The sequence below is a fragment of the Leuciscus leuciscus genome (assembly GCF_965113295.1).
Source record: "Leuciscus leuciscus genome assembly, chromosome: 1".
NCBI classification, from domain to species: Eukaryota; Metazoa; Chordata; class Actinopteri; order Cypriniformes; family Leuciscidae; genus Leuciscus; species Leuciscus leuciscus.
In genome coordinates this window covers 63,256,527-63,281,960 of record NC_138725.1, presented here as the reverse complement: position 1 = coordinate 63,281,960, position 25,434 = coordinate 63,256,527, and the positions used below count along the sequence as shown (strand labels likewise).

Sequence of the window (25,434 nt, the reverse complement as noted above, 5' to 3'; positions counted from 1 at the left end):
CTGTACAGCATGTAAACAGGATAGTGTTGTCCCATGACCTCTTAACAGTTTATGTTTAATTCAGTGAATGGCTTCCAGTTATCATTTTGGAAAAACAGTTGTTGTGCATTTGAAATATTTAAAGTCCTCCTGTAGTCAATAATTGTATCCCTTAAAACTCATCTTTGATCACCAAAAACGTTTTTTTCCCTGTGAAATAAAAATCTTCATGCCTTAAAATAGTTTGAATGTAACTCCACACCCTTGCTTCATTTAGTATAGGCGGATTCATGAATATGCAAATTAGCCCCACCTCCATTCACTCACACCAGCTCATACATTCACTCGTCCAACTTACTGAGGTAAACGCTGCACAATGGTATGGCTCTTTACAACATCGAACATATAACAGTAATTAATATGATTAGCCTTTTGCTTGACTATGTTATCAAACAGCTAATAATGTGTTGCTAATGTTACACAAACCATATTCGCCATCTCAGTCTGCCTTCTAACAATCATCAGAAACGCTTTGAACTACTCAGAACGTCAGTGGAGAAAGGCGTATAGTTCATAATAACATCGTAATATAGGCCTACATCATTCACCCGCTATATTGCTAAATCCCGATTTTTCATATCAACAAAAAAAAAATACTGGGATAACCTGGCTTCTCTTGAGATAACCCCAGCTTCAGAGAATAGTTAATGATATGCTAAAGCCCACCAGCACGTTGTCATGATTGGTTGCAAGGTAGTTTGTGACGTCAGAAACCCCAGCGATTTCAAACCCCTTTTTTTCACAGCAATTTTAAGGAGAAATAATGTTTGTCTTAAAGCATATTTAAAACACCACTAAGACATATAAACAACATTAAAAACTTGATTTTCACCACAGGGGTACTTTAAAGTTTGTGTAAAACACCTTAATTCTTGTCATTGGATGAGATGGGAGAAAAAAAAAAATATTTCAATGCGTTCTCTCATAAAAGTTTTGCGTACCCCCCAGAAAATTTGCATTCAAAAGTATTGCGAGCAAACGCAACGTTTCTCGGGAGAACCCAAAACATTTGCGAGAAAATGCAAAAGCATTGACATTGAATTGACAAGATTTTTTTTCCTTCATCATGTGACTTTAGGGGCCTCGTATATTCGTCAGCATGGAGGTCAGTTCAGTTGCAATGCATGCATTCAAACCATGTTTATTTTCAAACCTGAGGTGATGTGAGATCAGTTTTATAGTTTGTCCTGTGTAAAGTTATGCTTTCAATTCCAGCTAATAGATCAGGTTTTCAGGGTCACTGAATCCTCCACTGGGGGGCGCAATTGCACCAAAGCAAGTGTAATTTATATTAATGGCCATGTATCTGTAGCATTACATCCAGTAGGGTATTCTCATTAACTGTCATTGTATGTTACTTACACTGTCATATGCTTTGACATAAATTATGCACTGCATATTATCATATTGAGTTGACAGTGACACTACATGCAATCTTCATTTGAAATAAAAAAATGAATGATTAAGTTGACGAATGAACAAATTAAGGTATGAATGAATGATTCACACTGTCACAATCAATGTCTTGCGAGTTTTTAAACCAATCTCGTGGGTGAGTGAGCAGAATAATGGGAAATTACCATGCTGCAGTCTTTTTTTACCAGAAGAATCCTCTGCTTCGGTGCTTAATTCATCAATAAGGAATAATTTATGTGCAAGCTTAATGGGTCAGTAGCTTCATTTAGAAAGCTGGCTGAAGTGGAAGGTGGGAAATCTAGAGCATGATGCACCTAATCTGATTCCTGAAATTAAATGGAACGTAATTGTAGAGTCTTAAACATATCTAATGTAGTATGGAGTCATATGAATATCTGTGAATATCACCAAACATCACAAAAACATTTCAAGATCACAATCCACCTCAAATTCAAAGTGAGAAATTATGTTTTGCTTAGAATAATCGATTTTTAGGGACCATTAAGGTTATTTTCACGAAAGCTCCTTCAGCATGTTAGTTTTTGTATGATATAAGCAAATACTCTGATCCAGCTTGTTTTCCATGAGATACAGATATTTTCTCTCGTTATAATGCCGCACAGATGGCGGGCAAACCTCTCATTGTAAATGGATGATCTTCTCAGGCCGTCATCGCATCCCTGCTCTATAATTACTTTTAGCCAGTAGCAAGTGGGAAGAAATAGACGTGTACACTGTAATAACAAAAGTGAGGGAGTAATATAGCGCATAACCGAGTGCATAAATCAGCTGCATCATTGATTCAAATGGCAGAATGTGTGTCTGCTCGGCCTGGCATTGTTAGGCCGAAGTGAAGCCTGGCTTTGCCGTTTAACACATAACTCTGATTTTCTACCGACCACAGCAGCCATCGCGATCATAAATAACGCGCCTCTCCACACACACATTCAATATTATTTGAATTTGTCACAGCATGACACCGAGTCCATTCCCCTAAAAGTCATGGTTGGCTGTACAAAATGAACTGACTGTCAGGTCTCACGGAGAGACGTTATTTATTGTGCACGTAAAGGTGTGTTTTCCTTCCAGGGTAAAGCTCCAGGGAAGAGGAGAGAATGGAAGAGTGGAGCCGAAAAAGGAGTGAGAATGTTCTCCGAAGGAAATGACATCATAATGACTATTCCTAGTTGTTGCTCTGCATGTTTAGCTGCAATGTGTCCCTTACTGTAAGAGAGACCTTCACACCACAGTCACCCACACGAGCGTATTTATGATTGATATTGCTAGTAGCGGGTGACTAATAGGCATTTTGCATGCAAATGTATTTCAGCGGAGCCATTTCATGTTGCTGCAGAATCGTTACACGACTCATGGGGATTTTATCTCTATTTTCAGGGCCGTTCACAAGAAGGATTATAACTATAACTTAAAATACAACTATTGAGTTTTAAAAATCATTCTAATTTTATGAGAATAGTGCCACAACTATAACAATAATGGCACAGAGGAACCAAATTATTGGAGTGATATCAGAGCTGATGAATGATAAAAACATTGATAGCCAGCCATTATAAATAGCTTGAGCATTTCGCCATGAAATCAAAATTGATCATTCTTGTTTTCTTTATGGAATGTTTCAGTATTTATTGTAAATGATTTACCCATGCACATCATTATTAATTTTTTTTTAATTAATGTGCCCTCATAATCTTTAATCAAAATAACTTCCCCTAGCTCCCTCGTCTTCTCTTCTCTGATGACGTGTTTACTGGCATGAGGGCGGGATCAACCTGTCACTCACATGAGATCAACCAATAGCAAACCACAACCATCCAATCAATTCCCAATAGGCAAAATTGTTTATCCCGTTCAAGAAGCGGCGTAAGTTTTGAATATAAGCATTCAAAACTTACAGTCTCTCACTTCCGCTAAAATGGATCACAGATTTTTATGACATCACCGAGGACTTCATCACATCTTCTGTCCAATCAAATGCTCTCTAGAATTTAAAGCTCCGCCCCCTATGCTATAAATACCACCTGGCCAAAGCGACCGTTCACACGTCACAGAGCAATATGGGTTGGAGATGTGTGTTCGGTTGCTCAAACGCTCGAGTTTTATTCTGTTTTCCAACTGTACGTTCGTTAATAAAATATCTAGAATTTATTCACACCTCTACTATTGAATCCAAAGTATCATCAGTGCTCGGATTCACTTCCATCGTGCTGTCAAGTACGATTTGCAGTCTGTGAGGTAAACTAAACGCTACTGGCTATTTGAAAAGGGGGAGGAGCCATTTAGTATGTCCCGCCTTAGCTTCCTGTTTCAGTGGAAATTACGTCAACGCATCATACAAAGCTGCGCGTTCTAAGGCACTTCAGTGGGCCTTTAAGGGCCAGCGGGTATACTTAATTTTCCACGTTCCGCTCTGTGTAAAGTTTAAAGTTTTTAAAACTACTCTGGCCGTGAGCATGGAAAGTGCACCGTAGAAATCGAGATTTCTAGAAAAAAAGGGAAAAAGGGCATATATATATATATATATAGCAAGTTATTTAACAAAGATGTTTTGGCCCACAATGACCTAACTTTTGTGAAACATTGCATCTTAGTTTAATTTAATAAATATATGTTTCCTCATTGGTAGGAAATGCATTTTGCACTTTTGGCTGCAGTGACGTTTCCATTTTGGTGTTTACATACTCGGAATTGTTGAGATTGTTGTGATTATTTGAAAATGTTCTTTTGGAATTTTCATTAAGAACGTAATTTAAAGGAGAAAGAAGAAATTTTGTGCTAAAAATGTATTAATGAACTTTTCTTAGCCAAAATGTTTGGTGGAGTTTGAGGAAGGATCATTCTGAGGGTGTTCTGATCCACCAGACACTGAACAAAAGGCAATTCTGTGGAGTGGTGTTAGCTCTACACCCCCATGTGAATTACTGCGCCTGTCCTCTGTCCTTTTGTATTCCAGCTGAGAACAGAATGTCGTAAATTCTGTGAATTTATAGCATTCAATTAAACATGGAAAGGTGGGAAATGCTTTATAGACTGACAAAATTGAAAAAGCTCACTGCAACAGAATTTAAATGTTGATGAGAGCGTTTACAAACTGCTCACACAATACAAGATGAGACAAAAAACTGTATTTGTGTCTTTTTCAGTAAAATAAATAAATAAATGCATCCCTAAAACAAGATCAATTTACTTGAGGAGTAAAATTGTGTCGCCCTATTAATGTAAATATTAAATTCTGTGGCTTGAAACAAGAAGTATAATTTGCCAATGGGTTAAGAACATATATTCAATGATTCTAACGATATTCTATGAAAAAATATGCAGTTTTGTTTCACAAGAAACTGTATCTTGTTTTAATGATGTCTAAATAGTTTTACTGGAAAACGAGAAATACTTTAGGGAAATCATTTTTGCAGTGTACTGAATGTATAATTATTTTTTTAGTCTGAGCAGTAGCCTATGTATAAAACCTCAGCAAAAGAAGAAAGATAAAGGGGAATGTCACTTGAATGCTTTCTCTTACATCGTTTACGGAGATTTAGCATCTTTCTTGTGTTGTTCAGGAAACAAATCTTATTCAGCTCATATTCAAGAAATCACATAGAGAGGCAACAGTTGAATAACATGAAGAAAATGTAAAGATGCACTTAAATTGGTTGTCATTATTGCTCACATGCTGAATGAATAGTTTTCTGTGATTGTGTCCTGTCAAAGAAGCCGTAATTAGCACAATGAGGAGCGAGTTGTTTTTAAAGGCAAACCACAGTGCTGTGACATGCAGCAGATTTGTATTTTTACCCTGTTCAGGAAGCCGAGACATGTATTTATCACGGCACACTCAGACATCTGCAGAAAATACAGCTATCTCATTCAAAGCATGTCTACCCACTGGAGGAACAGCTAAATATTCATGGTGTTTTATTGTTTATGTGGCAGCAGTGCGCTTTAGATAAGATAAGAGTGTATGTGAGTAGAGAAAAGGAAAAGAACACAATGCCATTACATTTTTCAAGGGGTTTTAACAGTTTAAAATGTTAAAAATAACTACATTTTTTATTTGTACAAATTTTATTTTATTTTTATTTATAAGTCATGGGAACTCTTTCAATATATATATATATATATTATATATATATATATATATATATATATATATATTTTACATGTTTTTTATAAATCGTATCCCCACAACCCTACAGAGGATAAGCGATTTGGAGAATGGATGGATGATATAATACATAATGATCAAATTAAACTATTTGGACAATTGTTGGTTATATTTATTTTAAAAAAATGTAAAAAATTGTTTTGGGGGATTGTTAAAGACAATAAATAATAATATCATATCAATGCTTTGCACTTTCACACATTCTGGATGTGAAGATATATGTGAGTGAGATGTGTATATATGTATGTATGTTCATCTACATTGCTTTTTTAAATGTTTGTTTGTTCATTTGTTTCCTCTTGTTTTTCATGAGCTAGCTTATTTGTCTGGTATTTGAATTTTCTAAATTACTACATTTGTCTAAATTTTTAGAGAGAGAGAGAGAGAGAAAGAGAGTGTGTTTATCTGTATTGCTTTGTTTGCTTAATTAAAATGTTTTCACCACTGCTTGTTTTATACAGAAATCACTTTAATCTGATTGCAGAACTATTGTTTTATTTATTTGAAAATGTTGTGCATAGATGGAGAGCTTTAAGTCACAGCAAAGTGGTTTTAAATTCTGGCGTCATAGTGTTTTAAATATCCACAAGTGCTGATGTCCGCGGGTATATGTGAGCGGTGACTGGGTGCCAGTGCCCGGACGGGTCAGTATAGGAGTCCTTGCTGTGTTGTCAGCGCAGAGAAATGCGTGGAACGTGCGTACAGAGTGTTCCCTGGCAGCACCCGCACATTCTGGGCTGTGCGGGGCGAGGCAGCTGGGACTATTATTAGGCCTTGAGTAAACCTGATGCTGCCCTGGCCATGTTTGGTACCACAGGACTGCCGATGCTAGACAGTGTGCTGGGTTTCTCCATCGACCACGGAGGTGAGGACACTCATGGAGCTGGAGGTTTATGATATAATATATAAACTGCTGAACATCATTTTAAATGTTTTGCGTTGATTTGTTAAGTTTATTACACTTGAATGTAATAAACTGTAAAAAATGCTTTTTTGAAGTTGTAAATAAAGATTATACTAAACTAAATCCCATTTCATTTTTTCATGTTTAATTCAATGCGTTACTTGCCGTTTCTTTATGACTGTTTGTGAAATTGAGCAATTTCTGTGTGAAAATTGTTGCTATGCATTTTTTTCAGTATAGTTTTGCAAATGGTACAGTTGTAATCAAAATTATTCAACCCCCATTGCAGACTTTCAGCTGTTTTTTTAATTGAAATAGCTCAACACAACAAATTTTTCAAGTGGTTTGCCCAAATTCAACTGAAAATGCAACTTTTAATGACTTCTGCAGTCTCAAAATTATTCTGTAGTCTGTAAATGTTGCAAATAAACCTGATTTGCAATGGGGGATGAATAATTTTGACTACAACTGTATATACATGTCAGGACCCCACTCAGTCCATTGGTCCCTTATCGGAGACAAACATGGATAAACATGTGACTATTGTTTGTTCTAGAAACTATAGCCATTTCAGATTTAGAACAACTTTAGTTAGTGTGTAATGTTGCTGTTTGAGCATGAACAACATCTGCAAAGTTACAACCCTCAAAGTTCAAAGCAAAGGGAGATATTTTCTTTTACAGAAATCGCTTTTTAAGGACTACAACAAACGGCTGGTAGGGACTACACGACATTCCTCCCGGGTTAGTGATATTACAAACCCTCAAATTGACATATTAGTAAAAACATTGGCAGCCAATCATAATCCTTTCTATGGAAGCTTGATTAAACTTAAGGAATAAAACAATTTAAAAGATAATTTATACTTTTTTCTCACAATATTTATATATTTTTTTCCTCCGTTTATATCTCGCAATTCTGACTTTTTTCTCGCAAATCTGACTTTTTTCTCTCTCGCAATTGTGGGTTTATATCTCGCAACTCTGACTTTTTCTCACAATTGTGAGTTTATATCTTGCAATTCTGACTGTTTTTCTTGCAATTGCCAGTTAATATCTCACAATTCTGACTTTTTTTCTTGCAATTATGAATTTTTCTCGCAATTTGTATTTTTTTTTAATTTATTTATATTTGCACAGAAGAAAAAAAACAATAATAATAACAACAAAACATAAAATATATAAACAAAATAAGACAAATATTATCAATTTAATGATGTGCAGGAAGAGGCAAAAAAACCCAAATGGGCTTATTTAACGCCTCCACCTATAGACATAATTACAATAAAATCAAAACAAAAAACATAAATTGCGACTTTATTCTTGCAATTCGGACCTTTTTTCACACAATTGCGAGTTTATATCTTGCAATTCTGAATTTTTTCTTGCCATTGCGAGTTTATACAGCTCAATTCTGACTTTCTCACAATTGTGAGTTTATATTCCGCAATTCTGACTTTTTTTCTTGCAATTCTGACTTTTTCTCACAATTGCGAGAAATAAAGTCAGAATTGCGATATATAAACTCACAACTGCAAGAAAAAAAGTCAGAATTGCAAGAAATAAAGACAATTGCGACAATTTTTATCTTGCAATTCTGACTTTATAACTTGCAAATGTGAGTCAGAATTGTGAGATAAAAAGTAGAATTTTTTCTTTTTTATTTAGTGGTGGAAAGAAGCTTCCATAAATTTCTGCTTTAAAGAGCTCAAGCATTTAAAGCGGCAGACGACACAACTGCAGCGCCTGCTTATAATAAACAGAATGATATCGTCCGCTAGTTATTGTTAATGTTATAGTTATCTTTATAGTTATCTTTCTTGGTGTGAACGGGTTTTTAAAAAAGGTTTTACTGCAAATGCATTTAGTACTTTTGACAAAAATAATAAAACTGTGCTCATATGAAATAGTCATATCAGTGGTCTAAGCTGTCACTTTTCCTTGTGGCAGAGAGTCGGAGAACTGCAGATATTTGGAAATCTAAGCAATTCTTGCCACTTGCCATTTCAAGTAAAGGATTTGGAGGTTGACTGGTGTTATTTTATATGCTAATGACATTAATAAGGGGGTGTTTACAAGGCGGAGATCTGAAACCAATCAGCTGCACACAATTTCAATTTTCACAACAGATTTCACATCTGGAAGAGAGTTGTATGCACGTTTTTGCATTTGTTTCTCTGAATCACACGTACGCACATTTGAGAAATGATCTTAGATCAAATGCAGGACGGTTTCTATGCAACATTTTGTAAATGATTCCCCTTGGTATCAATAAATACTTCATTGAATTTTGCTTTGCTGGCAGCGGAAAAACAACTCTAAGGAGAGATGTGCAGATCCCATTCCACTGCAGTCTGCTCCAGTGTGTCTGCACATGCATGATGACATCACACCACGTCACATGCCACATTCTCCCTGCAGGCCGATTGCTCCATGCATTAATCTCATAGTTAAAAGACAAACAGATTAAAGTGGAGCTGGAGGTTTGAGCTCTTGAGAGGATCCCAGGGCAATATCCTGTTCCGATGAATCTGAAAGGATAAGTATCCCGGAGAATCACACTACACGTTGGCATGCAACATACCAGCCATCTGTCATGAAGAGCACCTCCGTGGCCCCGCATATTACCACGTACATTCTCTCTGTTTTTCATTTCAGAGCCGCCTGAGGGGAAATGAAAGAGGGTCCAAAAAGGACAAGCTGTTCCTGGGACAGGAATTAAAGACGCCACACAGTGAAAAGGCGCCATATGTGCAGATTTCAGGTCCCGCACATGGACATTTTCCATATTAAAAAGACAAACGTAAATAAATAAATAAATAAATAAATAAATAAATAAATAAAAACAGACAAATAGCAAAATTCATAAAAACAGTGAAGCAGTTTTGTACCTTTGTCTTTTTTGCCTCAAATCAAAGTTTGTAATGATTCCCCTCGGAGCTGATTGTTTTGCTGATTTATGATGCAAATTTGTTGGCCAACAAAAACGAGAAAATTCATAAAAGTTGTGTTCATCTGTGAAAATTATCTTGATGGACAAAACGCGCACGTATCATCAACTTTTGTTGATCACAGAGCTTGTTTTTTGCAATAAACCAAAAGCCTATGGGAAAATCCTATTTGGTTTTTGTCAAGGGAACCAGCGTGATGCCAACTGCCAGTTGGCCTACAAAGTGACGTCATACTGTACCTGCACCTCTCAATTTGTTTGTATTTAATAATCTTTGTATGAAGATTCACATTTAATAATTTTAATTTACATTTAGATTTAAATTTAATATCTTAGAATGTTAACAAAAATACATTGTTAGTTTATGTCAGCTCAGGACAGGTCAATTTAATAACGGATGGCTATTACTTTTGATTTTAATAATGCAATTAGTAGGCATGTTGAAATTAACTAGCCTACACTCTAAAAACTCCTGGGTTATTTCTTCAACCCATTTTCTGGGTTATTTGTGTTGGGTTAAAATTATGGGTTATTTTTTCAGAGAGTAACCATTTTCTGGGTTATAGGGCTAATATTTTGACCCAATTCATGGGTTGTTTGGGTTTCTGGGTTATTTTTCAAAGAGTAACCCATGTTCTGGGTTATAGGGTTGGCTTTCTCTCTCTCGCAGTTGTTCTGGAATTTTCTCACAACAGTCGTTTGAAATAACCGTCGCTTCGCGCTCGATCCGTTTTGGCCTGTGCTTCATCGGTGCAACTTCATCTATATTCAAGGTAAGAGAGTATTTTCAGTGTTGATGTAATCAATGGCGATTCTAGGGGGTGGCCTGGGGTGGCCGGGGCCACCCCTGAAAGCTCATTGGCCACCCCTGTGGCCACCCCAGATCTGATAGGTAGGTCAAGTTCGTCAACACAAGAAACGAGAAATGTTGTCAATCAGTGATGACAGCTGATCAACTGATTTAGGGCCAGTTTCACATTTTTAACTAACACAGTAACGGTCGTACTGAGACTGTGAGAGCCGATTTCTGCTCAGCGGACGTTTGGCCATGCAGGTCAGATGACCCATGAGATAAGAGCACGCGCGCTGCACGGTGCCCCTGCTGCTGTTGGTCCGTGAAACAAGAGGACGGTCACACAGTTGCAACAATACAACAACGATAAAAACGCTGGAATCAGTCGATTGAGAGGTATGGTCGGGACCCAACGCAACAGAGTGCGGCACGGGAATATAGATCTGATGGCCGAGTGCGGGCGCGGGCGGTAATGCACACGTTTGTCGATTCGCGGGAGTCGGGACTCCCGCAAAATAGAATTATCTATAAATTGAACAAATAAAAACGAATAAATTGTCATTCATCTGTTGCACAAAAGTAACAAGAACAACTAAAACAAAATAGAAACGATTTACAGGCCAGAGTCTCTATTTATAACATGTTTGCAGCGTTGAACAATGTAACCAATCACAGACATATGTGTTGATTTCTTGAACGCAATGGCCAATCAGATGCATTTAAGATAGAATCCCCTCACCACTCAAAATTGACTTTTTGTTCAGTGCTGAATTCTGCATACTGGCAAATCATCTATTATATCAAACAAAGTGTAGATAATATGAAAGATTAATTATGCAGCCAGTTTCATTGATAATAACAGAGATTTGTGAGATGGCGATGAACTGAGATGTCAGCTTTTTAGGAATTATTAAGTGAGAAATCCGTCCCGCGCAGGTCTCTAATGTAGACTTTAAAAACAAACCACTAACATTATATTTACATTAACAGTAGCCTAGGCTGCAATCTAGTGTATGCGAACCTTTTTGCAGATAAACACAAATGCATTTTCGGACAAGTTAATGGCCAAGTTAATTGAGTAAATCATATCCCCCACTATGGCAATTAATAACAGACTATAGTAAACACATTTCCTAAATAGGCCTGTGACTGTATCTTACATTTTATGAAATAGTACCATTATTTAAAAATAAAGTTTGCACTTTGTTACTATTATTAAAATCCTCTATTGTTCATAAGAGTTTAAAGGTTTACATAACATTACTTTATATGGCCAGTTGGCCACCCCACTCTAGTTTTGTGTCCCATCTTGGCCACCCCAGTAAAAATGTCCTGGATACGCCACTGGATGTAATGTTAACTTTTCTGTGTCCATGTCCCTGTTGCTAGCACCATTTGCTAAAAAAATAAATAAAAAAAATACGTTGCTACGTTGAGACTAGCGTTATTAGCCGTGGTAATTCTGTGGTTGGCATGTAACCGCGGCTATCACGACAACATCTAGGTCTAGGACAACTCGAGGTAACGTTATCGCACAAGCGGACGCACGCGATTTTGAACACGGTCCTGAGCCGTTGCTGGGTGCCGCGGACAGACCGCCGGTGTGTGTGTCCGTTACACTCATAGAGAATAATGTGTTCGAATTTTAAAGACGCGGCGCTGCGCTTCGCGTCCGGTGTGCGAGCCCCTTGAGAGAGTGCACGTCCGGTGAGCGATACCTCGAGTTGTCCTAGACGCGACGCGGCGCTTCTCGTCCGATGTGCGAGCCCCATAGCTGCGGCTACAGAGCGCCGAGGCAACACAATAGTTGAGTTATGTTTACCAGCTGTGCCGTGCTTATCATATTATACAGTGCTCTACTGGCTGAAGTAGTGAGAGTTAAAGAAGCGGCTCAAGTCTTCAAATTGTTGCTAACCTCTATATTGCTATGTTTTCTCCAGGTCATTTTGAATGGACAGTTTTGTCGCTGATAAGCTAACTGAGTGGCAGCTGTCTGAGCTGACAGAGAATTTTAGAGGTGAGCATTTTACTCTTATTGCCCTTATATCATCTCTCTATACCTACATTTTTTTTTTAAATAAGACTTAAATGTGTCTGTGCAAGATTTTGTGAAAGTCACAACTTCTTCAACAGTGGGGTATGTACAACCCTAAAAGATTATTGTGCCTTGTCTTTAAGCTGTTATGCATAAGAATGGGCTGTCATTACACTTTTTAATGAAAGAAAATATGTCATTCACACAAAATGGGTAATGTTAATGCTGCAAAAGAACCACATTAGTTAACTAGCAATTTGGGCAAAAAAAAAAAAAAAAAAAAATGCCACTGCATTACCTTAAAAGTGATTATTTGTTAGCTTGATAAAGAAAGAGTGTCTGGTGAGTGGTTCACAATTGTCTCGACTTATTAACAATACTCATGTTGTCTTGTTTTCTGTCTTTCAGATAGATGAGGAGGCATTTCTTCTCTTTGATGAGGACACTATCAAAAATCTTGTCCCCAAAGTTGGCCCCAATTCTTCTGAGAATTGTTGTTTATTTTTCTATTTTTATTTCTAATATTGTTATTATAGTGTGACCTAAAATAAATATGAAAATAAACATGTCCAAGTGTGTGTTTTTTCTTATAGATTTTTATTTAATGCAATAAAAATGTAAAAGTGCTTGAAGTGTGTAATATAATGTAAAACAAAGTTTTATTTTCTGAAATAAGGCATACTGGGATAGTGACCCAAGTTAGGTTACTTTTGACCCAACTCCTGGGTTAAAAAGGGACCAACTAATTTTTGGGTTATTTCTACCCAGATGTTGGGTTTTTTAAACCCAACATTTGGGTCAGGTATTTAACCCATAATTTGGGTCAAAAAGTATAACCCAATTTTCTGAGTTGAAATAACCCATAAATTAGTTGGTCCCTTTTTAACCCAGGAGTTGGGTCAAAAATAACCCATTATGGGTTATTTTTGACCCAGGAGTTTTTAGAGTGTAAGATTAAAATAGCCTATATGCTTTAGAAATATATTTCATTATTCATGATAGTCCAGGTATTTATTACTGTTATTGTTTTATATTAGATTAGTTGATTTTAGTAACATTTCCAAATTTTCTCTGTGACAGACAATCATTGTCAAACTTAAAACCGTTAACCTAAAGACAGATTTTTAGCCGTGTGCACATGTAATCCTTGGTTATTTTGTTGAATTTTTCACACTGTGGCTTAGTAATTCACACTGTACACCTTTGCTCCATCAATTTGCCAAAATACCATACACAGGAACAAGAGCGGAGAGGATTTGCTGAACACATGCAGCCGTCCAAACGCAGCTCAAAAATAGCATCGCATTTATTTGAAGTGTTCGTCTTGGACCCCGCCAGAACCATTAAGACTATCAGACTCCAATTACAGGGCAAGTTTCCATAACAAGCACACATACAGGACATGTTCACCCAGCTGAAGCTTTTCTCCTCAGAGTTGCGTCACCATGACAACCGGCGGGGTAGCGCCAACATTTGATTTCATTACTTCAGATTTCTCCAGTCACTGAGTGTAAACTCGGGTCAGGTTTGCACTTAGCAAGCGGCATCCTGAGTGAAAGCTCATTAGCGGCGTATTTTACCAAACTTGAGAGGTATGGCAGAGAGCAGCTGTTTGGTGAATCTTGCTGTGTAATGAATACTAGGAAAAGTGACACGCACCCACGTAAAACATGTTGCTGGAGCTGCGCGCCATGTCATTCTGTTCATTGCGATCAAATGAATATCATATTTATAATTGATTGCTGTAATATGGCATAACACGTGGGTGGTGTAGTGCCCTTGACTCATCTTAGTATTCTGCAGTTTTCCCTTGTACATCATTACCTAAATATTATGTTTTTATGCTAGGCTACTTTAATCAAGTAAGTTACTGAACTATAACTACTAACTTGTAAGCTATTCTCAAACCATAAGATAGCTTTGCGTGAGAAACAGACCAAATTTTTTTTTTTTTTAAGTCAATGAAATCCATTTCAGGGCCAAATGAAATTGGCCACTTAGCTGATGTCATTTCAAGATTTATATCATTTTCACGCACAACCATTTCTAGGGTTTACAAAGAATGGTGTGAAAAAGGGAAAAACATCCCATATGTGGCAGTCCTGTGGGCGAAAATGCCTTGTTGATGCTAGAGGTCAGAGGAGAATGGGCCGACTGATTCAAGCTGATAGAAGAGCAACTTTGACTGAAATAACCACTCGTTACAACCGAGGTATGCAGCAAAGCATTTGTGAAGCCACAACACGCACAACCTTGAGGCGGATGGGCTACAACAGCAGAAGACCCCACCGGGTACCACTCATCTCCACTACAAATAGGAAAAAGAGGCTACAATTTGCACGAGCTCACCAAAATTGGACAGTTGAAGACTGGAAAAATGTTGCCTGGTCTGATGAGTCTCGATTTCTGTTGAGACATTCAGATGGTAGAGTCAGAATTTGGTGTAAACAGAATGAGAACATGGATCCATCATGCCTTGTTACCACTATGCAGGCTGGTGGTGGTGGTGTAATGGTGTGGGGGATGTTTTCTTGGCACACTTTAGGCCCCTTAGTGCCAATTGGGCATCGTTTAAATGCCACGGCCTACCTGAGCCTACCCTACCTTTCTGACCATGTCCATCCCTTTATGACCACCATGTACCCATCCTCTGATGGCTACTTCCAGCAGGATAATGCACCATGTCACAAAGCTCGAATCATTTCAAATTGGTTTCTTGAACATGACAATGAGTTCACTGTACTAAAATGGCCCCCACAGTCACCAGATCTCAACCTAATAGAGCATCTTTGGGATGTGGTGGAACGGGAGCTTCGTGCCCTGGATGTGCATCCCACAAATCTCCATCAACTGCAAGATGCTATCCTATCAATATGGGCCAACATTTCTAAAGAATGCTTTCAGCACCTTGTTGAATCAATGCCACGTAGAATTAAGGCAGTTCTGAAGGCGAAAGGGGGTCAAACACAGTGTTAGTATGGTGTTCCTAATAATCCTTTAGGTAAGTGTATATATATATATGCCCTTTTTTCCTTTTTTTTCTAGAAATCTCGATTTCTACGGTGCACTTTCCACGCTCACGGCCAGAGTAGTTTTAAAAACTTTAAAAGGCTCGCACACAGAGCGGAACGTGGAAAATTAAGTATACCCGCCGGCCCTTAAAGGCCCACTGAAGTGCCTTAGAACGCGCAGCTTTGTATGATGCGTTGACGTAATTTCCACTGAAACAGGAAGCTAAGGCGGGACATACTGAATGGCTCCTCCCCCTTTTCAAATAGCCAGTAGCGTTTAGTTTACCTCACAGACTGCAAATCGTACTTGACAGCACGATGGAAGTGAATCCGAGCACTGATGATACTTTGGATTCAATAGTAGAGGTGTGAATAAATTTTAGTTATTTCATTAACGAACGTAGAGTTGGAAAACAGAATAAAACGCGAGCGTTTGAGCAACCGAAGACACATCTCCAACCCATATGCTTTGGCCAGGTTCTATTTATAGCATAGTGGGCGGGAAGCTTTAGATTCTAGAGAGCATTTGATTGGACAGAAGATGTGATGAGAAGCTGAAGTCCGCGGTGATGTCATAAAAATCTGTGATCCAGTTTAACAGAGTAAAAAACTGTACGTTTTGAATGCTTTTATCTCCTAAATGCAAAATTTGTCATTGTTTCTGGAACACACCAGCTAATAACCTTAATGCTAACATATTCATACTACAAGCTAAGAAACTTAAATTTTTATTTCAGGGGGTCTTTAAAAGTAGGGTATATATATAAATGTAACGGGGTTCAGACAGATGTTATGGGAAGAAGGAGGCGGGAACCGGCGGACATTCAAACATATTTAATAAATAAATACACAAATACAAAAATGAAAGTAAAAGCCAGCAGCCCCTCACGGACGACTGCTGGCAACACAAACAGAAACAAAACATGAACTAAAAATCAGGCCTGTCCTCTCTCCCTCTTCACTGTCGTCGCTCCTCCTTTATGCTTCCGCTCCTCCGTGAGAGATGCGAGACCGGTGCGTCGCGCAGGTGTCACTCATTTGCAATCACGCCACCGGCCTCGTGCCGTTCTCCCACGGCCCTCGACCTCGTCCTGCTCGCCACATACCCCCATCGCCCCTCGCAGGCCGGGGGGTACCACCGAGGCTGCGCCTACTCCCCCCCCCTCCCCGGGAGGACCGATCACGGCGGCTGCGGTACCTGGGGGTATGGACAGACGAGGCGAGAGTACAGGAGACGGAAGCATGAGGAGCGACAGAGACGAGAGAGGGGAGAGAGAAAAAAAAAAAAAAAAAAAAATCTTTGATCCGGTTCCCGGACACACTGCCACTCGGCCCTCAACCAGCTGAGAGACTCACTCGCGGTGCCATGCGATGGTACTGGACATCCGTTGGGGGACGGCTCGACGCTCCTCCGCCTCCTGGCGGACGGCGATGGCTCCTCCTGTCGAGGGCAGCCGGCAGCGAGCCTCCCGTCCCCTGCTCCGCCCCCATCATGGCCGACGGCAACAGGCTCCGGCCCACGGCGAACGGGAGCGACTCCTCCGCTCCCTCGCGGATGGCAGCCATCCCTCCTCGACCCAGGAGGACGGCAGCGAGCTCTCCGTCCCACCTGATCTTCTTTCGATCCAGCACCATCGCCTCGGGCAGCAATCGGCGGCCGACGCTCCCTCGTGCTGCCCGACCTCCTCAGCACCGCGATTCCTCCCAGCAGCGAGGGCTCTCCGACAGCGTGTCCCTCCTTCTTCCCGGGTTTCGGCACCAATGTAACGGGGTTCAGACAGATGTTATGGGAAGAAGGAGGCGGGAACCGGCGGACATTCAAACATATTTAATAAATAAATACACAAATACAAAAATGAAAGTAAAAGCCAGCAGCCCCTCACGGACGACTGCTGGCAACACAAACAGAAACAAAACATGAACTAAAAATCAGGCCTGTCCTCTCTCCCTCTTCACTGTCGTCGCTCCTCCTTTATGCTTCCGCTCCTCCGTGAGAGATGCGAGACCGGTGCGTCGCGCAGGTGTCACTCATTTGCAATCACGCCACCGGCCTCGTGCCGTTCTCCCACGGCCCTCGACCTCGTCCTGCTCGCCACAATAAACACTTGGTTATACTGGCTGAAACTCACTTCACATCCTGATCGCAATCAATAATATAAGTGGTCTAAACATTAAAACATGCACATATATCTTCTGTGGAAGTCTCAGAGTCAGGACCAAAAAAATCTTCGTCCAATCATTGCATTCGGTCCGATGCGATGTCCTACTTGCCTTTCAACATATTTCCATACCTCCGTGCACCTGCTCACAAGAATTGTAGACCTTTTACAGTTCCTCCTGTACCAAAACAACAAGCTTATGCTGCGTTCACGTCATTACTACCGTAATTACGAGATGGCAACCCGTAATGTTCCACCTGGAGCTGTTTACGTTTTCACTTTTCAGACTCGGATTTATGCGTTTCGATATCAACACTATCAACGCCGAAATGAACCAACGCCAACTAGAGCTCTGTAAGTTGTTTACATTCATTACCATCGTAATATTATGTGTTTTGAGACATGAGGTAATTTAATGCTGTCTCTTGTGACGCTTTGCAGACTCGGCTCTGACTGTATGCATTCATGTGTTTCGAAGGAGGCGTGCTTTGGAGACGCTCCGAAGGGAGGGTGGGATCTTGTGTTTTCAAAGCTATAGCTTGCTATTGCTAGCCTCTCCGAAATTGTTACCCTACCTTTAACATCTCATGTGTTCAGGAGATGATGCACATTTCATTAATTTGCTTTTTTTGAACAACTTGAATTAATCAACAAAATTGTCAGTGTGTCACATGATCTGTCAGAAATCATTCTAATATGCTGATTGATGCTCAAGAAATATTTCTCATAATTGTCAAATTTGAAAACAGTTGAGCTGCTTAATATTTTTTTGGAAATACGGTGATAATTTTTCAGGAGTTTTTGATGGATAGTAAGTTCAAAAGAACAGCATTTATTAAAGTATTAATTTCTCTCTTTTTTATTTTTTTATCTGACCACAAATATTTCAATGTTATCATTGTTTCCACAATAATGTTGAGCAACAAAAACTGTTTTCAACAATGATAATAATAAGTAATTTACCGTGCTCAATAACAACAGAACTCAAAATGTTAAGGCAACCAGGTTACTTTAAGTTAAACCAACAGTATTTTTTACAGAGCAGGAACATGTATTAAGAAAGTTAATGGGTTAAATTCAGATTACCCAACTGATGACTTCATTTTGACTTTTGAACATCCAATGCATGATCATGTTTGTGCCTTTTGCCAATAGCACATATGAACCCTTATCAACAGGTCTCTCTCTGTCACTGTGTCTTTCAGATCCATTGAAATGCGATGCAGAGATAACCACACACTGCCTTGACAATGCCTGCTTGTTTGCTTTGAGTGTTGGGCAGTTTGCCTGCAGGACCTCTGGATCTGACCTCACCCTTCACACACACACACAAGCACATCACAACAATGTCAATGGCACGTATGCAAGTGGGCTGCCACAGAGGAAGGGGTGCCTTTGTGAACTCATTTCCAGAACAGACCTCATTTTAGTAGGTTTTGTGTACAGAACAAACTAAAATGGCTCATTTAGCATGTGTCCTGAAATATCCTTTTCTTTGTGTTTTAATTAAATAAATTGTGCTAAATGTACTTGTAAAACTAGATTTGCATTCATAAAACTCATCGTCATGTGCTTGCCATGGTATTCTGGGTGATTGGCAGGTCTTTGCTTACCAGAAAAGGTCTGCAAGTCTCTATAATGTTCTGGTTTTTAGATATGGAGATATTTTACACCATTTTATTGTCCACCAGGCAGAAATGTATACGAGAGAAAGTGTTTCATCTTTTTCTCTCTCTCCCTCTCTCTCTCTCTCTCTCTCTCTCTCTCTCTCTCTCTCTCTCTCTCACACACTTTTTGATCAGGACTATAATCTTTATAAGTAATACCTACAATGTCCATAAAACAATAATCCTAAAGCAGGAGCACTATTCATTTTACATTTTTATAGTCTATTGTTTTTCACATTTTGAGCACAACTAATAGCCAATGTCTTCGTGAAAAAAAAAAAAAGTTAAATGACAGAGTAATAGAAATCTTATTCCTCATAAATAACCAATGCATATTGGATATACATATTAATTTGACCAGTGCAAAGAGGCTTTAATAACTCTCCCAATAAAACCATACAACTAAAGCCAGAGAGTGTGAAACAATAAATATAAAACCAGGAAGTGAGAAACATTAAAAATTAAACACAGACAGTGAGAGAAAATAAAACTACAGGGTGTGAAAAATAAAAATAAAACCAGAGAGTGAGAAGAATAGATCATTACAGATCATTATACTCTCTGGTTCTGTTTTCAACACGGTGAGGACAGTTACTTGCCACAAATTACAACAAATTACAACCTGTTTATTAACCAGAAAAGAGGGCAATTCAATCCTAGACTATGTCCTCATTTCACATTTCATTTGGGACAACTTTTTTACTTAAAATCAGGTGGGAGTAAAATCTTGTTTCAAACTGAAATTCTCTGTGATTCTATATTAATTCAATGTATTTAAAACAGAGTGTGTGTATTTCTTCTTCTATGTCTCTATATATATATATATATATTGATATTTGTAATCAACCCAAGCAAACACACTCTTCCTTTCATTGTTCCACCCCTAAAATGCTCGAACACACAGAGCCAGAGTGGATGTCTCTTTATCATATATAGCTGAAGCGAAGCAAAATAATGTTACTCGTGTATGGAGCAGAAACAACACAACCTCTGCGTCTGTTTTCAGGCCTTCCAGCTTCGGTCTCTCCAGCGCTCGAAAGCTTTTCTAATACTAACGCGGGTCCTAAAGCTCTTGTCTGATCATAACCCCTCTTTCCCACTGATATTCCTCTAAGCTTTTCTCTTTTGTAATGTCTCTCAGCCATCTCTCTTTCTACAGTCTTTCTTCGAATCTCCCTCTTGCTCACTCACTCTCCTCCCCCATCATGAGTGGGCACACCCCCTACTGCTGATTGGCTCACTCTCCTCCCCCATCATGAGTGGGCAGGCCCCCTACTGCTGATTGGCTCACTCTCCTCCCCCATCATGAGTGGGCAGGCTCCCTACTGCTGATTGGCTAACTCTCCTCCCCCATCATGAGTGGGCACGCCCCCTACTGCTGATTGGCTCTATCTCCTCTCCCATCATGAGTGGGCACGCCCCCTACTGCTGATTGGCTAACTCTCCTCCCTCATCATGAGTGGACACGCCCCCTACTGCTGAATGGCTCACTCTATCTCCTCCCCCCTCATTGTGTGGACACACCCCATACTGCTGATTGGCTCTCTGTCCTCCCCCATCATGAGTGGACACGCCCCCTACTGCTGATTGGCTAAGTGTGTTGTGCTGCACGGTCCGATCCACTTTCAACAGCGTTTCTCAGAAATAACTTACTGCACCTTTAAGGGCCGTGACACACTGAAGACTTTGTCACTGTGTGTTGCTAGCCTCTGTACTATGAAGACGCTTGTGAGTGTTCACAGTGCTGTCGCTCTAATCCTATTGGTAAACTGCATGTCCGGCCATATCTTTGGAAAATGCAATCACAAATTAATTTATAGATATAGATATATTTGAAGAGTTCAGATGCAAAAGCCTCTAAGTGCCATCTGAAAATTTCTTCTAGAATGATCATTTTTATCAAGCTTGTATATTTAAGTTCAATAATTTCACTTAAATGGCAATGCAAATTACCTATTAATTGTAATTTAAGTGAAATTACTTAACTTAAATACAAGCTTTATAAAAATGATAATTCTAGAAGAAAATTTCAGTTAGAGGCTTTTGCATCTGAACTCTTCATATAGACATAATTCTATCATTTAATTTGGACTTAAAAGAATTTAAAAGTAGCATCCTGCTGTTGTTATATAGCAGTGATCAGTGCATTAAATCATATCATAATCACGTTTTTTGTTCATCTTGATTTCTCACAACTTGTATGCTTTTTCTGTAACACGGAGCGAACTGCGGCGCTAATAGAGTCTCACGAAGTAAATGATGACTTCATTTTCAATTTAGGGTGAACTATCCCTTTAAGGGAACGTTCCAATTTGCAAACATTGTGGGAATGTTACTTTTGAATGTTCTCTGGATATTCTGAAACAATAAAATGTAAAAATGCATTTAAAAAAAAATTTGTTTAAAAAAAAAAAGCATTCCATGAACGATGTACTGTATATAGATAATATTTTGAAAACATTATTAAAGACTTAATAATAATAACTTTGAGGGAACGTTCTATTAACGTAATTGAAGAACGTTTGTTCATAACTTTGAGAGAACCTTGCCAGAATGTTAGCTAAAGTTCTCAGAACGTTCCCTTTTAGGTGGGTCATGTCAATTTCAGCCTTAGGACCAGAGTACAAGAGAACAGAGATGGTACGCACTTATGCTATTACAGCACGATAAACGTGACTTAATCACGGCATCCAAAGCCCTTGAGACTCAAGCTCTGTGTGCCATCATTCACCTTCACAGAGTCAGTTTGTGTTTGTGTATGTGTGTGTGTGTGTGTGTGTGTGTGTGTGTGTGTGTGTGTGTGTGTGTGTGTGTGTGTGTGTGTGTGTGTGTGTGTGTGTGTGTGTGTGTGTGTGTGTGTGTGTGTGTGTGTGTGTGTGTGTGTGTGTGTGTGTGTGTGTGTGTGTGTGTGTGTGAGAGAGAGAGAGAGAGACCCTGTCTCCTCAGCACAAATGTGTTGGTCCCACCCCTGGCTTTACTATAATCGTAGTGCCGAGCTAAGCAGAGTGAAAGCACAGGAAACAGTGGCCTGGCCCACAGCGCTCCATTCAGGGGGAGAGAGGGTCAGTGCTGGCACTGAAAGCTCAGATTACACACAACATAAAGGGAGGCCTGTATCAGCAAGGGCACCATCACATTATACTAAAGTCCTTCTCTGTTGTGTGTGAGGGAGAGGAGAGAAAGGAAACAAATGTCCGCTACTTTCAACTCACAACAAATGCATGCATGGAAGGGGAACTAAATTTGTGGGGGTCTACTTAAGCTTTAGGAAACTAGCAGTAATACGAGGAGATTTGAATGAAGACCATTATTAGAAGCCTGAAGGATTTATTCAACCAAGGCAACCTCCATTGTTGACATTTTGTCATTGACTAAAATATGCATCTGAAACTGACCTTTGACATTGACCTGTGTGGCTAATGCTAAAATGTTCTCACAGCTGTAAAATGTTTTCAAACTGTGTTTTCAGAGCCCAATGAGAACATGCATTTAGTATTGTCATTTAGCGGACATGTTCATCCTAGGGGAGTTGTGGTGCACTAATTACAGCAGCCTGAGGTTAAGGTTACTCAAGGACACAATGCTGGCAGTTCATGTATCAACACCGACAGGATTTTTTTTTTAAGTGCCTTGCAGTTGAATACTTTGTGAAAGAATTTGTAGAAAGAGACTGAAAGTCAATATTAACTTACAAAAACATTAAAACTATACAATAGGGTAAAACTACTTAAAAACAAAATTACCAGAAATGAAATAAAAATGTAATAAGAAATTAATAATATGTTAAGCAATGTGTAATTCAGTGCTGTTATTGTTTACTAAAACTAAAACTATAAACATTTTGTTGGTAATTGAAACATATAGCTGAAATAAAATAAAATATAAATATTAAATGGAAAACTAGAAATTACTAAAATGACTAAAACTAAAACCAAAACAAAATTCATTAAAGCTAAATATGAAATAAACTAACAAAAATTACAAAAGTAGCCTACATTACAAAACAACTAAAACATAAACTAAAATTAAAATTAAAACTGAGGATATTAAAATAAAAGCTATTTCAAAATGAAATAAATACTATAATAGTATATACATAATACTAAAATAACACTGATGTAATTCAAATACTTTATAAAGTTGAATAAAAACTTTAATTCACTCTGATCGACTTGGAATATACTATTCTTTAAAACTTGCATGCGGGCCACTTAGTACTATTATATTACTGTTAGCACGCCTGCCTCCCATGCCTGAAACACTGGTTCAAATAGAACCGGAGGGGTTATACTGGTGCCGTGGACCGGATGGGAGTGAGGTTTAGGAGGGTGAATGTAATGGACGCCCTTTAGTAAGAGCTGTGCGAGTAAACCTCACTACCCTGGCATCAAGAGGCAAGCCAGAAACAGCGGTCTTTAGCATCTTTATTAGCGTGTGCCTCCCATGTCAGAAACAGCGTTTCGAATCCCGCTCAGAGAACCAGAGGGGTTACATCTGTGCCGTGACCCGGATGGGAGTGAGGTTTAGTGGGATGAGTGTAACGGAGTAAGAGCTGTGCGAGTAAACCTCACTACCTGGAATCAAGAGGCACGAATCAGCGGTCCACCTTGTAAGCACACCCAGATCTCCAGACAGAAACGCAGGTTTGAATAATGAATGCATCAAAAAAAAAAAAACGTTCCTTCAAATCTCTCAAAGCCGCTGAATATAGTCAATGACCAAAACAGCAATAGACTGTAAGAATATATGAGATGTCAAGAGGCACACTAGAGTCTGCGGTCTATAGCGTCCTTGTTAGTGAACCTGCCTCAAGTGCCGGAAATGCCAGTTCAAATCCCGCTCAAAGAGGGGCACGTAGATTCGGAAGGGTTGCATTGGTGCCGTGACCCAGATGGGAGTGAGGTTTAGGGGGGTGAGTGTAACAGAGGCCATCTAGTAAGAGCTGTGGAAGTAAATCCTGCTCAAGACAGGGCGAGTAGAACCGGAGGGGTTACATTACCTGCGTTTCCACTGTCGGGCCAAATGCGGGCGTTATAGTGCGTGCCAGGGCCAGTTGTGTTTCCACTGTCGGGCCAAAAGCAGGCGTTATAGTGCGTGCGGGGGCCAGTTGCGTTTCCACTGTCTCTTCCGGGGCTTAATCGGACCTCGTCGGGGGTTCCTCTGGGCCAACGGCCAGGGTTTTTTGGACCGCCTAATACCTTGGTCCAAAGCGGGCCAGCTCGGGCTTAAGGAGTGGTTACGAACAGAGGCAGAGTTTATCTGAGTCTGGAGACAGCAGTGCCGAGGATGATTTCATATACCAGCTAACATCAGCATTAACTTTTAAAATCATTTTAGCTCAAAACTCACTTTTAGACAGCAGCGAGTGTTTTAAATAACTTCTGTTTGTGATCCGATGTGGATTCTGATTACCGTATAAGGCAGAAATATTTATATGCGATGCAAAAGACTATGCGCGCTAACCATTGTAAACATGGTAAATACGGCTGCTTGAAGAAATCCGACAAATCATATAGGCAATCACAATTGTGTATTTATTTTATCTGTCAGTATGTCTCGTCTCTTTATACCTGACTGTCTGATATCCATATTTAGCTCTGCATATCATAAAATAAAGCAACTCCGTTTTTCTTTTTCTCTGACTGAAAGTATAACTGTATTGGGACTGTCACTGGAAAGAGTGCTAAAGCGCCTCAGGTCCTATTTGTGGTGGAAAATTTGTAGAAATGATCATTCTTTCTAAATGTGATGTACACATACTACCCTGCAAATAAAGAGTGTAACGGATGCCCTCTAGTAAGAGATGTGCGAGTAAACCTCACTACCCTGTGCGAGTAAACCTCACTATCCTTGTTAGCACGCCTTGCTCCCATGCCAGAAACGGCAGTTTGAATCCTGCTCGAAATGGGGCAAGTAGAACCGGAGGGGTTATATTGGTGCCGTGGCCCGGATGGGAGTGAGGTTTAGGGGGGTGAATGTAATGGACACCCTTTAGTAAGAACTGTGTGAGTAAACCTCACAACCTTGGCAACAAGAGGCAAGCTTGAAGTAGCGGTCTTTAGTGTCTTTATTAGCGCGCGCCTCCCATGTCAGAAACAGTGGTTCGAATCCCACTCAGAACGGTGTGAGTAGAACAAGAGGGGTTACATCTGTGCCGTGACCTGGATGGGAGTGAGGTTTAAGGGGGTGAGTGTAACGGAGGCCCTCTAAGTAAGAGCTGTGCGAGTAAACCTCACTCCCTTGGCGTCAAGAGGCTGCGGTCTTTAGCGTCCATATTA

At 39.5% G+C, this 25,434-nt stretch overlaps 1 long non-coding RNA gene across 1 annotated transcript; it reads left to right on the top strand.

Moving 5' to 3' along the window:
• Positions 1-9,925: 9,925 nt before the first annotated feature.
• Positions 9,926-13,256, top strand: LOC309492874. Its single transcript, XR_014203731.1, has 3 exons — positions 9,926-10,264; positions 12,225-12,301; positions 12,728-13,256. It is a non-coding gene; the product is annotated as an uncharacterized lncRNA (long non-coding RNA).
• Positions 13,257-25,434: the final 12,178 nt, after the last annotated feature.